This window comes from Daphnia pulicaria, chromosome 8, assembly GCF_021234035.1.
Source record: "Daphnia pulicaria isolate SC F1-1A chromosome 8, SC_F0-13Bv2, whole genome shotgun sequence".
NCBI lineage: Eukaryota > Metazoa > Arthropoda > Branchiopoda > Diplostraca > Daphniidae > Daphnia > Daphnia pulicaria.
The window spans coordinates 4,372,460-4,383,226 of record NC_060920.1 but is presented as its reverse complement, the minus strand read 5'-3'; the positions used below and the strand labels follow the sequence as shown (position 1 = coordinate 4,383,226).

The window sequence follows — 10,767 nt, the reverse complement described above, 5'->3', positions numbered from 1 at the left end:
GGCAAGTATAAGACAAGCATTAACTCTTCATTTCCCGGTAGGGTTCTCTAACCGCTATTCAATTACCGCCTACAAAATCTTGCACAAGATGCTCTTGAGTCTCATCTAGCTTGCTTTAAAAAACTCCGGAAGAATATAGAATTAAAGAAATTATTTGAAAAGGAGATGCTACTAATGTTCATGATGCATTCACGTGATCAACGAAATCTATAATCGATACTTTTTAACAACAGATAAGATAAACTTGTTTTCACTTACGTAGATCGTTACAGCATACGTTTTGATTTCCGGCTGTGACTTCCAAGGGCCAACCAATATATAATAGACAGGTAGACCAACGAAAATGGGAAGATAAGGCTTTAAAAACTCCCCCAAAAAGCTTCCCGGTTTAGGGAGTTGACGAATCGAGCAAATCAGAATTTTCCTCTTTCAAGAGATCATTTTGCTGGGCATTGCGGTGCAAAAACGGTTTTTATTGGATATAAATTAAACAAAAGGCGTGATAACTTGTAGCCCCTCCACCGAAAACTATTCATAGGGAAATTAAGAATATTTTTAGAAGAATAGCCCTTTTGAATTTGTACAACATTTTAGCTGCCAGTCTCTGCATTTGCATGAAAAGTATAACCTGTTTTTATGTGTATTGGCGTTTAGGATATAGCATTGCTTATCCAGTCTCTGGTATCTGATATTTTCGAATGTTTCCGTGAAATGAACGGAGAAAAGAAGAGAAAGAAAGAGGGACAGGGAAAACGTATATACTTCCCGGACAGCTTTAATTATGGAATCGTGTTCTAGAAAATTATAACTGTATTTTTACATTATTATTTTGTCATTTTATTGTTGCATATATTATAAATCATAAGGAATGCTTTCACTATTGTATTTCGTGGGGAAAAGAACACTAGTGTACATGAAAATTAATATCAAATTAAAAAACACAACAAGTTCCTTTAAAACTAACTTGAATTCTTTATGTTCAATTATACTTTTAACGAGTAACCTGAGCCCCGGTCAAATCCGGGGAACTTTTGTCCAACGTAAAGTCGGACTGTTTTGCTATTCGCTTTTCTGTAGCTTAATCATCTGCCCGTAATAGATTTTATCGTGGGAAATATGCCCAGTGACTACCTTATTGAAGATTTCGTCATCACTGCGATGCTATAGACATCTGGTTGTGATGCTGGTTGTTGCTTCATCAAAGATTGCGTCATCACGGCGACGACATCTGGTGGTGATTTGTTTGGGCATGTTTGGGCATGTTCCATATATAATAAAAGCTTTGGGGGGAGGAGCCTGTGTTGACACATTATCCGTGACAGACACAGGCTCCTCCCCCAAGAGCTTGTTATTTTATTATATATGGATAAACGTTCCCATGTTTAAAATCTGGGTAAAAGTCTATTTTAACAACCCACTTTTTACTTTACTTTTACTTTACTTAATTAATACCATATAGTTAAGTAACTAAACAGGAATGGGCCCGAGTGCAACGAGGAAACGTGGGATTTGGATGGGTTCAGTAACATACAATAAAATATAGCATAATAAATATCAACCATTCTCTACTTAACTTTACCAACCCAAAATCCCAGTATTTAATCACGTTTCGCTAAGTCTCATTCCAATTTACTTACGTTTTAAGTCTTTCATACAGTGCAGTAAAAAGTTGTCAACGTGTAGTGTCTAACAATAAATCACAGTAAAATTATTTTTTTGTGAGGGGGAGACCCCCTCAACCCCACCCCCCCTTTATATTTACTTTCTTATTTAATTTTAACTCTCAAATGACTTGCTGTGTTTGTTATTTAGATTAATACTGATTGATTGTTATCTATTTACCCTTTTTTGGTTATCCGATGGATACAGACACTTTGCACATTTTTTTCTGGTATAAACGTAGTAACATTGAGAGTGGCAGTCAAATGTGAAATGTCAAATCAACATTTTTCTGTCTGATAAACAATGTTGCCATGTTTAACAAATTTTGTTGCTTATCCATTTTTGCCAAAATTAATTACTTAAAACTTAAATATAAAAGATATCAATGTGCACATATGCAGTGTAGCCTATGACAAATTGACATTAAATGGTAGTTAAATTATTTTTGTGTGGGGGGAGACCCCCCAAACCCCCCTTTTCATTTTTTCTCCTAACTTCGATTCGAATAATCGATTATAAAATAAATAGAAATTACTGGATGTTGTCATATGACTTCCAACAGTCAGAAATTATGGTGGTTCCAGGCTTAATCCACTCTTTAATGACAGCTAGCAAAGTGGTTGCAGTGCGATTTTGAACAACCACTAGAAAACACCTTCCTGTTCCTTTTTCCACTCCACCAAAAACCCAAACACCATCAACTCTTTTTCCACGATTATATTTCCCTTTATAAAGATGTATGTAATTATATCAAACAAATGACAAAAACATATAAATAACACTATACTTTTTCCAAATTTAGATTCATCAATTTCTACTTCTACACCAACTCCTCCAATTTTCTCTGAATTGTTAATTACTATATCCTCCGCTACTTCACGGCAAAAACTAGCCCAATCAATGGGAGTTCCATGAGCTAAACAAAAACAGTATAATGTAATACAATAGAATAGTATAGTATAATAATTAACCTACCGAGACTCAATTCATGTTCAATGAAATTAAGAGGCAATTCGTGCCACCAGTAGTAAGTTAAAGATAATATTTCAAAAATAGTTAAATGGGACCCAAAAAACCAAGAATTAGTCCGAATTGAATATTTTTTGTCACATTTTTTCCTTTTGATTTTACTACCATTAGCAAAAAGCGTGTGGTTACATTTGAATATAATACCGTCAATGGCATTGGTAAACGAAATCTATCAACAAAATATTAATGTCTGATCTTTGTAACAAAAATAATGTACTTACTATACTAAGCTGTCCTTTGCAATTCTTACAAATAGATGCATAGGTATTATCTATAAATCCAATTTCCACTAAGTATTTATATAAATCCATGGGTGATAACGAACCACATATCATAACAAGTTGAAATGAAGTCCATCGAATTAATTAAAATGGAATGATTGATTTGGTTTGTGACGGTTTTTTTACACTTTGTATAGAATCCATTAAGCCCAACTCTATAATTGTTTATAATTACACTAGTTGAAGGGAAAAATTGCCATGAAGCATTAGACGACATCTTTCCAGAACAATGACAAAGTTGTAACTAACAAAATAATATCAACCCAGCACCAAGTTAACTTCCTTTATACTTTACTAAATCATTTTATTAATCTTATTTACATATAATCACATAAAAAGTTTGAACCAGTCCCGAACCACGACCTTCTAGTACATTTATCCAGAACTATACCATTGAGCTACGAAATGTTATTTAAAGCCAGCATTTTTTGTCTTTATATCAACACCAAAATCAATATTGTACTAAATGGCAATGTTGCATTAATCTGGCAACGTTCATAAAATTTGTTTTCAACCAGTACAATACCAACCTTCATGCGTGTGTGTTCATCCGCGGAGTTGTCCCATTAAGTATAGTATAAAGTATAATAAATCAGTATAATCCAATAATAGGTGTATTGAAGTAAAACTACCAGTTTCTATAGAGAATAATGAGGAATTAAGTAAAATCAAATTACAAAGTATAGTAAAAAGTGGGTTGTTAAAATAGACTTTAACCAAAATCTGATCCGTTAAAATAATTATTAATTAATTTTTTAAAACTAATGACCACGACGTGATTTGAACACGCAACCTTCTGATCTGGAGTCAGACGCGCTACCGTTGCGCCACGCAGTCACACATACATGATAACAGATCAAATGGATAAAACAAATTTTAGGGGCATGAAATGTCAAATCGTATTTTTAAAACATTTTTCTTTTATTTCCAGTGAACTCCATTCCTCGTACTAATCCTCAACTCATTCGCTAAAGAACAGAGAATATAACCAAGAGCTTGTATCACATTTTCCATGTGAATTTTTCTCAAAACTGTTGATTGAAAGCGGTAAATACCATCGTAAATTGGGTAGGGGAGAGTGGGACGATCTGGCGTTCGGGTTGGTAGGCTCAACTGATTTCTCGATGCGTTAAAATTGCAATAAAATGTTCAAAAAATCAGGAGATGTAGATGTTAGTAATGCGCATCTTAAAACCAAATTTCATGGTAGTACGACGAATGGTTAAGGAATGAAAAGTAAAATAAATTTTTATCTTAAAATTGGGTCGTCCTACTTTGACTTTCGAATCAAGTATCGGCTTTCCCGATTACTTTAAAATTATAAAAAAATATGGAAAATACTCTACGTTATCTCCTCTTTAAGCCTGTTTAGTTTGTTTAATATTCACAATAGTTTAAATAAGAGATATTCAATAATATACTAAGACCCCTTTGTTGGGAGCGCATCGGCCACACAGTGTCGGGGCTTTTTGCTCACATAAAATTGCATATGATAGCAGTAAAATTATTTGTGTTCGACTTTTTTCGTGTTTTTAGTCAGAACTAACATACTTATTTAAGCTTTTTAATTGATATTCCGTTGGGGAGTTGCATTATTTTTTTTTTTAAATTTTAAGTTTCTACTGTCAGTCAACGGTTTTTCCGTAAGAAATACAGGGGCCGAAACACCCTGGCGGTGTGAGCAAGTGAGCAAGTATCTGGGGCGGGTTTGCTCTCTCTTTTTTTTAAATCGGCAATAACATAGTCTTTATTTATTTAGATTGGATTGAAAAAATCACCATTTAGAGCAGGAAGGATTCTCTTTGGATCTAAATCCGTTAGAAAATAATGGAATGGAAGCTAAGAGAAAAAAAGTGAGCCAGTCGCCCCACTCTCCCCTATAAGAGTCTAAACAGATGAGTTTTGAGTTTGACTCGAAAGATTTAACGAAGGGTTTTCCATGGATGAAATTTTTTGATGAGGGAGATACGACCCATATGTTGCAAGTATAGGGAGCAGGGAGCTGCGTGTGGAACCCCCGTTTCCATAAATATCTTGTTTTGTTTGATCCATTTTTGCTGATCGTAAACGAGTGATGATCTGCGATCAAGATCAAGAACCAGATAGAAATTCTGTGGTCCATTTTGATCAACGTTGGTGAAGATATGCAGTAGTATTAGTAGTAAAGTAGTAAGTAGTAATTAAATCTATTTTGAGTTAAGAAATTATTGCTGAATTTAAGGATTAATTCCTTCTCACAGTGTAACTGAAGGCACGTCCATCAGGATTTTTTCATTTTTTTTAAGAAAATTGAACAATAAACGAAAAAAGAAAATGCATTTGTGAAGTTTTTTTATTTTTTTAATAATGTAATTTCAGCCAGTGATAAGTCAGAAATCTCATAGGGAGATTACAACATTTTGGAAGATCTTAATGACGAAGTTTGTGTTTACATTTAAATTGGTGATCTAATTGAAAAAAAATCAAAAGAGCAAGAAACATGACGTTGGATTCTTTCGAGGAATAGAACATTGCACTCACTAATAAAATGTATTGTGATGCACGATTGGAGAATCTTTTGAAAATTCACCAATTTCTCTTTCGAAAATGTTAAGGTCAAGAGAATGCTAAAGACAATTTTCCTTCATTTTTAAGAATGTCTATGGCCTTAGTGAAGCTCCCATAATTCTAAAATATATATTACAACATAAAACCTTCTTTTGCTTTGTTTAATTTTCCAATGTTTTAATGAAGAAAGTTTGTTGTTAACTTTTCGTTTTTATATTCAATATAGCGTCGTAGAATGAGTTCTAGAGAGTAGCATATTGTACTGTAAGGCGTTTTCGATTCAAGATATTTGAGCCGGTCAAGTTTATTGACTACAAAAGTCAAAAGAATATATGTAATTTTCATTTACGACTCAATGAAACTATACTGTGGATAAAATAGGCTAAATGAAAGAAATAATATTTGTCTAGACTGTCTTTTACTTGTATATACTTGTTTCTGTCTCATAGTACGCGTCATCAGGAATTAATATATTCTCGCCTGACCAATGCTTCAGTTGAGTTTCAAAAGCAAAGGATGGTAATAAAACGGGTCGAGAAAACAGTGAAATTATTAGATCGGTCGAAGTCAGACACAGTTATAAAAACTAGAATTTTATAGCAAGGGTATCGCAGTACAACACGAAATAGATTCTCAGCATGTCCTTAATAAAGCCCCTTGGGCACCTTCGTCATTTAAAGTTAGCTTAAGTTTAGTTGAATACAGTGTTAAGAACTTTAGGAAATGTTTCATTTTCAGAAAGTCCTGTAATTAAAGAATGGCCTATTACCATCACGGCCTACATATTGGCTATATATCCCTCTGTAGCTGGATGGATCCAGCCTTTCCAATCCCCTTTCTCTGACTCATCATAGCCAGGACCGAAAGTAGTAAAATGTTCCACTTTCCAAAGCTTGTTTCCACCGTTTGAAACTTACAATTCAGTCTAGTTACTATTTTTTACTTAGAAAATGGTGCCATCTATGTTTTAAATGTTGAAATGCTGAAAATGTTTTCAAAATGGCCGACGTTTACTTTTTAAAAAGCAAATAAAAGATAAGAATGTGACATTGGTTCATGTTAAAAGCATAAAAACGATGCAAACCATCGTTCGTTACATTTGCCATAATGTAAATCTACCAGTTTTAGCTTGGATAATGATTAATTCATCATTACTGACCATTTTCATTTTCTACGATTCCTATTGGTTGAAAAAAAAATCCCAATAAAGCTTTTCAGGTCGACCGATGGAGGAGGAGCCTAAACTGCTATAAAGACCTTTAAACCTTCTGTTATTTAGTGAACTAAATCCCTCAGGCATAAATAATATTCAAAGAAAAGTAAAAACAAAATTAGTAATAGTAGTGTATCTCATCTAGACGATTAGAAGTATTAGGCAACTGTGAACTCTCCACAAAGAACCAAACAATCATCATAAGAATTCGTTCACGGCTAGTGGACAGGGCAAAAAATCGTCAATAAAACTTGGTTGATGACATTGGCATAGAGCACATATTCAAGCCTGGCTAGCTCAGTCGGGAAAGCATGGTACTCTTGATCTTGGGGTCGGGGGTTCGAGCCCCGTGATGGGCGTTACATATTTGCAAATATTGTAGATTTAATTTAGATGTTGGGAGACCATCGTTAGTATTTGTAGTTATTTCAGAAAAATTCAATGTTGGCATGAAGTTTCCATAGTGTAGTGGTTATCACGAAGGTCCTCAGTTCGATCATGGGTGGAAACAGGGAAGTATTTTTTTAGAAAGACTATCAATCAGATGCATATTTTGCAATTTTGCAAAGGCCATATTCCTTGTGAATAAAATCTACAATCTGACAATCTGAAAATATTCGCAATGCTGTATCCGGAAGAATTCAACCGACGGGGGGGGGGGGATCAATGGCGACTGCGGTTGTTGTGCAGGTGATATAGCCCTTAAGAGACTTTCTTCTTTAGCCAATCGACAATGCCCTTTGGTTTTAGGAATGTGGGAAATTACTTGCGCTGGATGGAGAAGAAGTCCATAAACATCAGCAGAGGAGAATCTATGTTTGATTACACCTGAACCTGGAACAGTAGCTCTACAAGAAAATGAACATGATGCGTGTGCACCCTACGCTGCAAATGTTCAGTAGATTCAACAATCATCAGCTAAAGAAGCCATATCGTGAGTGTGCACTCTACAATGCAAGTTTTAGTCGGGTATAAAATCATAAGAAGAAGAGTTTAAAATAGAGCAATAGATTTCAATCACCATGGGCCCCTGGGTGGGATCGAACCACCATCCTTCCGGTTATCAGCCAACCGCGCTAGCCAATTGCGCCAAATATACATGCTAATTTGCTAACGACACCCATTTGGAAAGCAAAAAATATATTTTTGTGCAGCTGCTGTGCTTTGCTGTGCTGTTTTTCTTGTTTCTATTTCATAAACATCACGGATGTTTTTATGAATTAATTGATTCAATTAACTTTTAATGGTGTGTTGGACATTGATTCACATATCCTGTAAGAATAAATCGCTTTGAATAAGCTAAACAGTAAAGATATCAAATTCAAATTCATTGAAGTGGTGTTTCCCAGCTCATCAAAGCAGTATTTTTGATTTTTCTTCAACACCAATGCAAGATATGACTTATATGGAGTTATCTTGTCAATTATTCATGTGTGAGCGAAAAAGAAATGAACAACTATATTTTTACCAAAAAAGTATCATTTTTGAAAATTGACTTCAACTCCATAGGTTGACTAGTCTGCTAAGAACTATCAATATAAGCTAAATAACGATAGCCGAGAATCGAACTCGGGTCAATTGCTTGGAAGTCAACTATGCTAACCACTAAACCACCATTACTTGATATAAGTGAGCGTCATCACTTTAGTATTGTCACATCTTTTTAAATTACAGAAAATTGACCAGTATTACCACTTAGTGACCTTGTATAGTGTTACATTAAGCATTCTCTATCACTATATCAAAGCAACCTCTCTAATTATGTTGCAATGCGATGATCATGTGAATTCAGAAAACCAAAAGTTTGTCAGGAGTGGGATTTGAACCCACGCCTTCATTGAAGACCAGAATACTGCAACTTCTCTTATTGAAGTAAGGAATATGTCCTTGAGTCTGGCGCCTTAGACCGCTCGGCCATCCTGACCACATCATATATACCTTGTCCCTGAGTTATGATGCATTGAAACTCTTTTCTGCACTTGCTCGCTGCACTGGCTCGCTGCACTGGCAGAGGGAAGAAGTCCATAAACACCAGAAAGGAATCTATGATAGCAGCCGAACGCGCTAGCCAATTGCGCCACAGAGGCATGCTGATTGGCTAACGACACCCATAAGGAAAGCAAACATTACATTTTTACTAAGGCCAACACGAATAAAATCTTGCAGTTGACTTCCGGTATGCCATAGTGTAGCCCGTACGAAACTTTTAGCTAGTTCCGCACTAAAAATAGCTACGAAGTTAGGAGTATTTAGCTAGAAATATTCAGACTAAAATTTTTAAATTCCACATTTGGAATTTTAGGGTAGTTTTAGCTGTTTTTTCTAGCTAGAAATCTTAGATTGAAGGTAGCTTGAAATTTTCTCGCTACCATACCAATTGACGAAAAAGGGATTTTCCGCCCGCGCTTCCTTTATTAGCCTGGTCACCCATCCAGTTACTGTTTTAGAATTATTTGATGCGCTTATTTACCTATTATTATTATTATTATTATTACAGGATTTATATAGCGCTTTTTCATGAAATGGTCAAAGCGCTTACATTGGGCAGAGACAAACTTGCGTAACTACATGTATGCTATCTTAAAGAGATGCGTCTTGAGACGAGATCTAAACAACGACATAGAATTGATCGCCCTAATATCCTCCGGTAGTTTGTTCCAGAGCGTCGGAGCGGCATGACTGAAAGAGCGAGCACCGTACGTCTCAAGACGAATCCTAGGGATACATAGAAGGTTAGGAGACGTTGCCGATCGGGACTGCAATGCTGGGCGATAGGGCTTGATGAGTTCAGATAAGTAAGCTGGAGCGGATCCATGAAGGCAGTGAAACGTTAAAACGAGGATCTTAAACACTATACGGCTCTTAATCGGGAGCCAGTGCAGGGCCATCAGATGCGGAGTAATGTGATCATGCTTCTTCACTCTTCTCACCATCCTCGCCGCCTTGTTTTGGACAAGTTGAAGTCTGTCCAGGAGCTTGTCGGGGAGTCCATACAAAAGAGAGTTGCAGCTGTCGATGGTGGAGAAAACAAAAGCATGCATAAGCTTCTCAGTGGTAGCGTCGTCCAGGAATCTGCGAATTCGGCCGATGCTCCAGATGTGGAAATTAGCTTTCTTGCACAGGCTCTGAACTTGCTCCTCCATTGAGAGATGCTTATCAATGATGACGCCCAGGTTCTTGACTGAGGCACGAGGGGTCAAGCTGCTCTCGCCAACTTGAAGAGGCAACGGAGAAGGTTGACAGCGCTTTCTTGATGAGTAGACCAGCAGGAGCTCAGACTTGTCATCGTTAAACTTAAGCTTGTTCCTCTTCATCCAAGCCCTCGTCTCGTCCACACAGCCCGCTAGTCGCCCGTATGTTTCTTTCTGGTTCAAATGCTCAGGGTAAAGCTCGAACTTTGCATAGAAGTCCGTGTCATCCGCGTAGAGCTGCGAGTTGATCCCGTGACGCACTGAGATGTGATATATTGGGCCAGAATAGGTAGAAAACAGAGTCGGACCCAGAACTGAGCCTTGTGGCACACCCATTACGACGGCACTAGAGTCAGACGCAACATCACCAACAGTCACCAATTGACTCCGACCACTCAAATACGACTCGAACCAATTCAGAGCCCTACCCGAGACACCATAACGATCACAGAGCCTCTGAATGAGAGTTGCATGGTCTACAGTGTCGAAGGCAGCACTCAAGTCCAGCAGAAGAAGAACAGATCCCATACCCTCGTCAACAGAGATAAGTAAGTCGTTTAAAACACGTATAAGAGAAGTTTCACAAGAATGAAACGCCCTATAGGCAGATTGAACAGGGACATACAAATCATTTCTGTTTAGGTGAGATACAAACTGATCAGCTACCACACGCTCCGTAAGCTTAGATAAGTAAGACAGATTACAGACAGGTCTGTAGTTGGAAAGTTGTTCTGGGCACAAAGAGGGCTTTTTCAAGAGTGGAGTGACATTAGCCATCTTAAAGGTATCAGGAAATATACCACTCATCAATGACTCATTCACAATACAAGTAATTGCTGGGGCG

At 36.7% G+C, this 10,767-nt stretch overlaps 2 non-coding genes across 2 annotated transcripts; both read right to left on the bottom strand.

Moving 5' to 3' along the window:
* Positions 1-3,737: 3,737 nt before the first annotated feature.
* Positions 3,738-3,809, bottom strand: Trnaw-cca. The gene has a single exon. It is a non-coding gene; the product is annotated as a tRNA-Trp (tRNA).
* Positions 3,810-8,537: 4,728 nt separating this feature from the next.
* On the bottom strand, positions 8,538-8,656 carry Trnal-caa. The gene is made up of 2 exons: positions 8,619-8,656; positions 8,538-8,582 (listed from the first exon to the last, which is right to left on the bottom strand). It is a non-coding gene; the product is annotated as a tRNA-Leu (tRNA).
* Between the last annotated feature and the right edge of the window lie 2,111 nt (positions 8,657-10,767).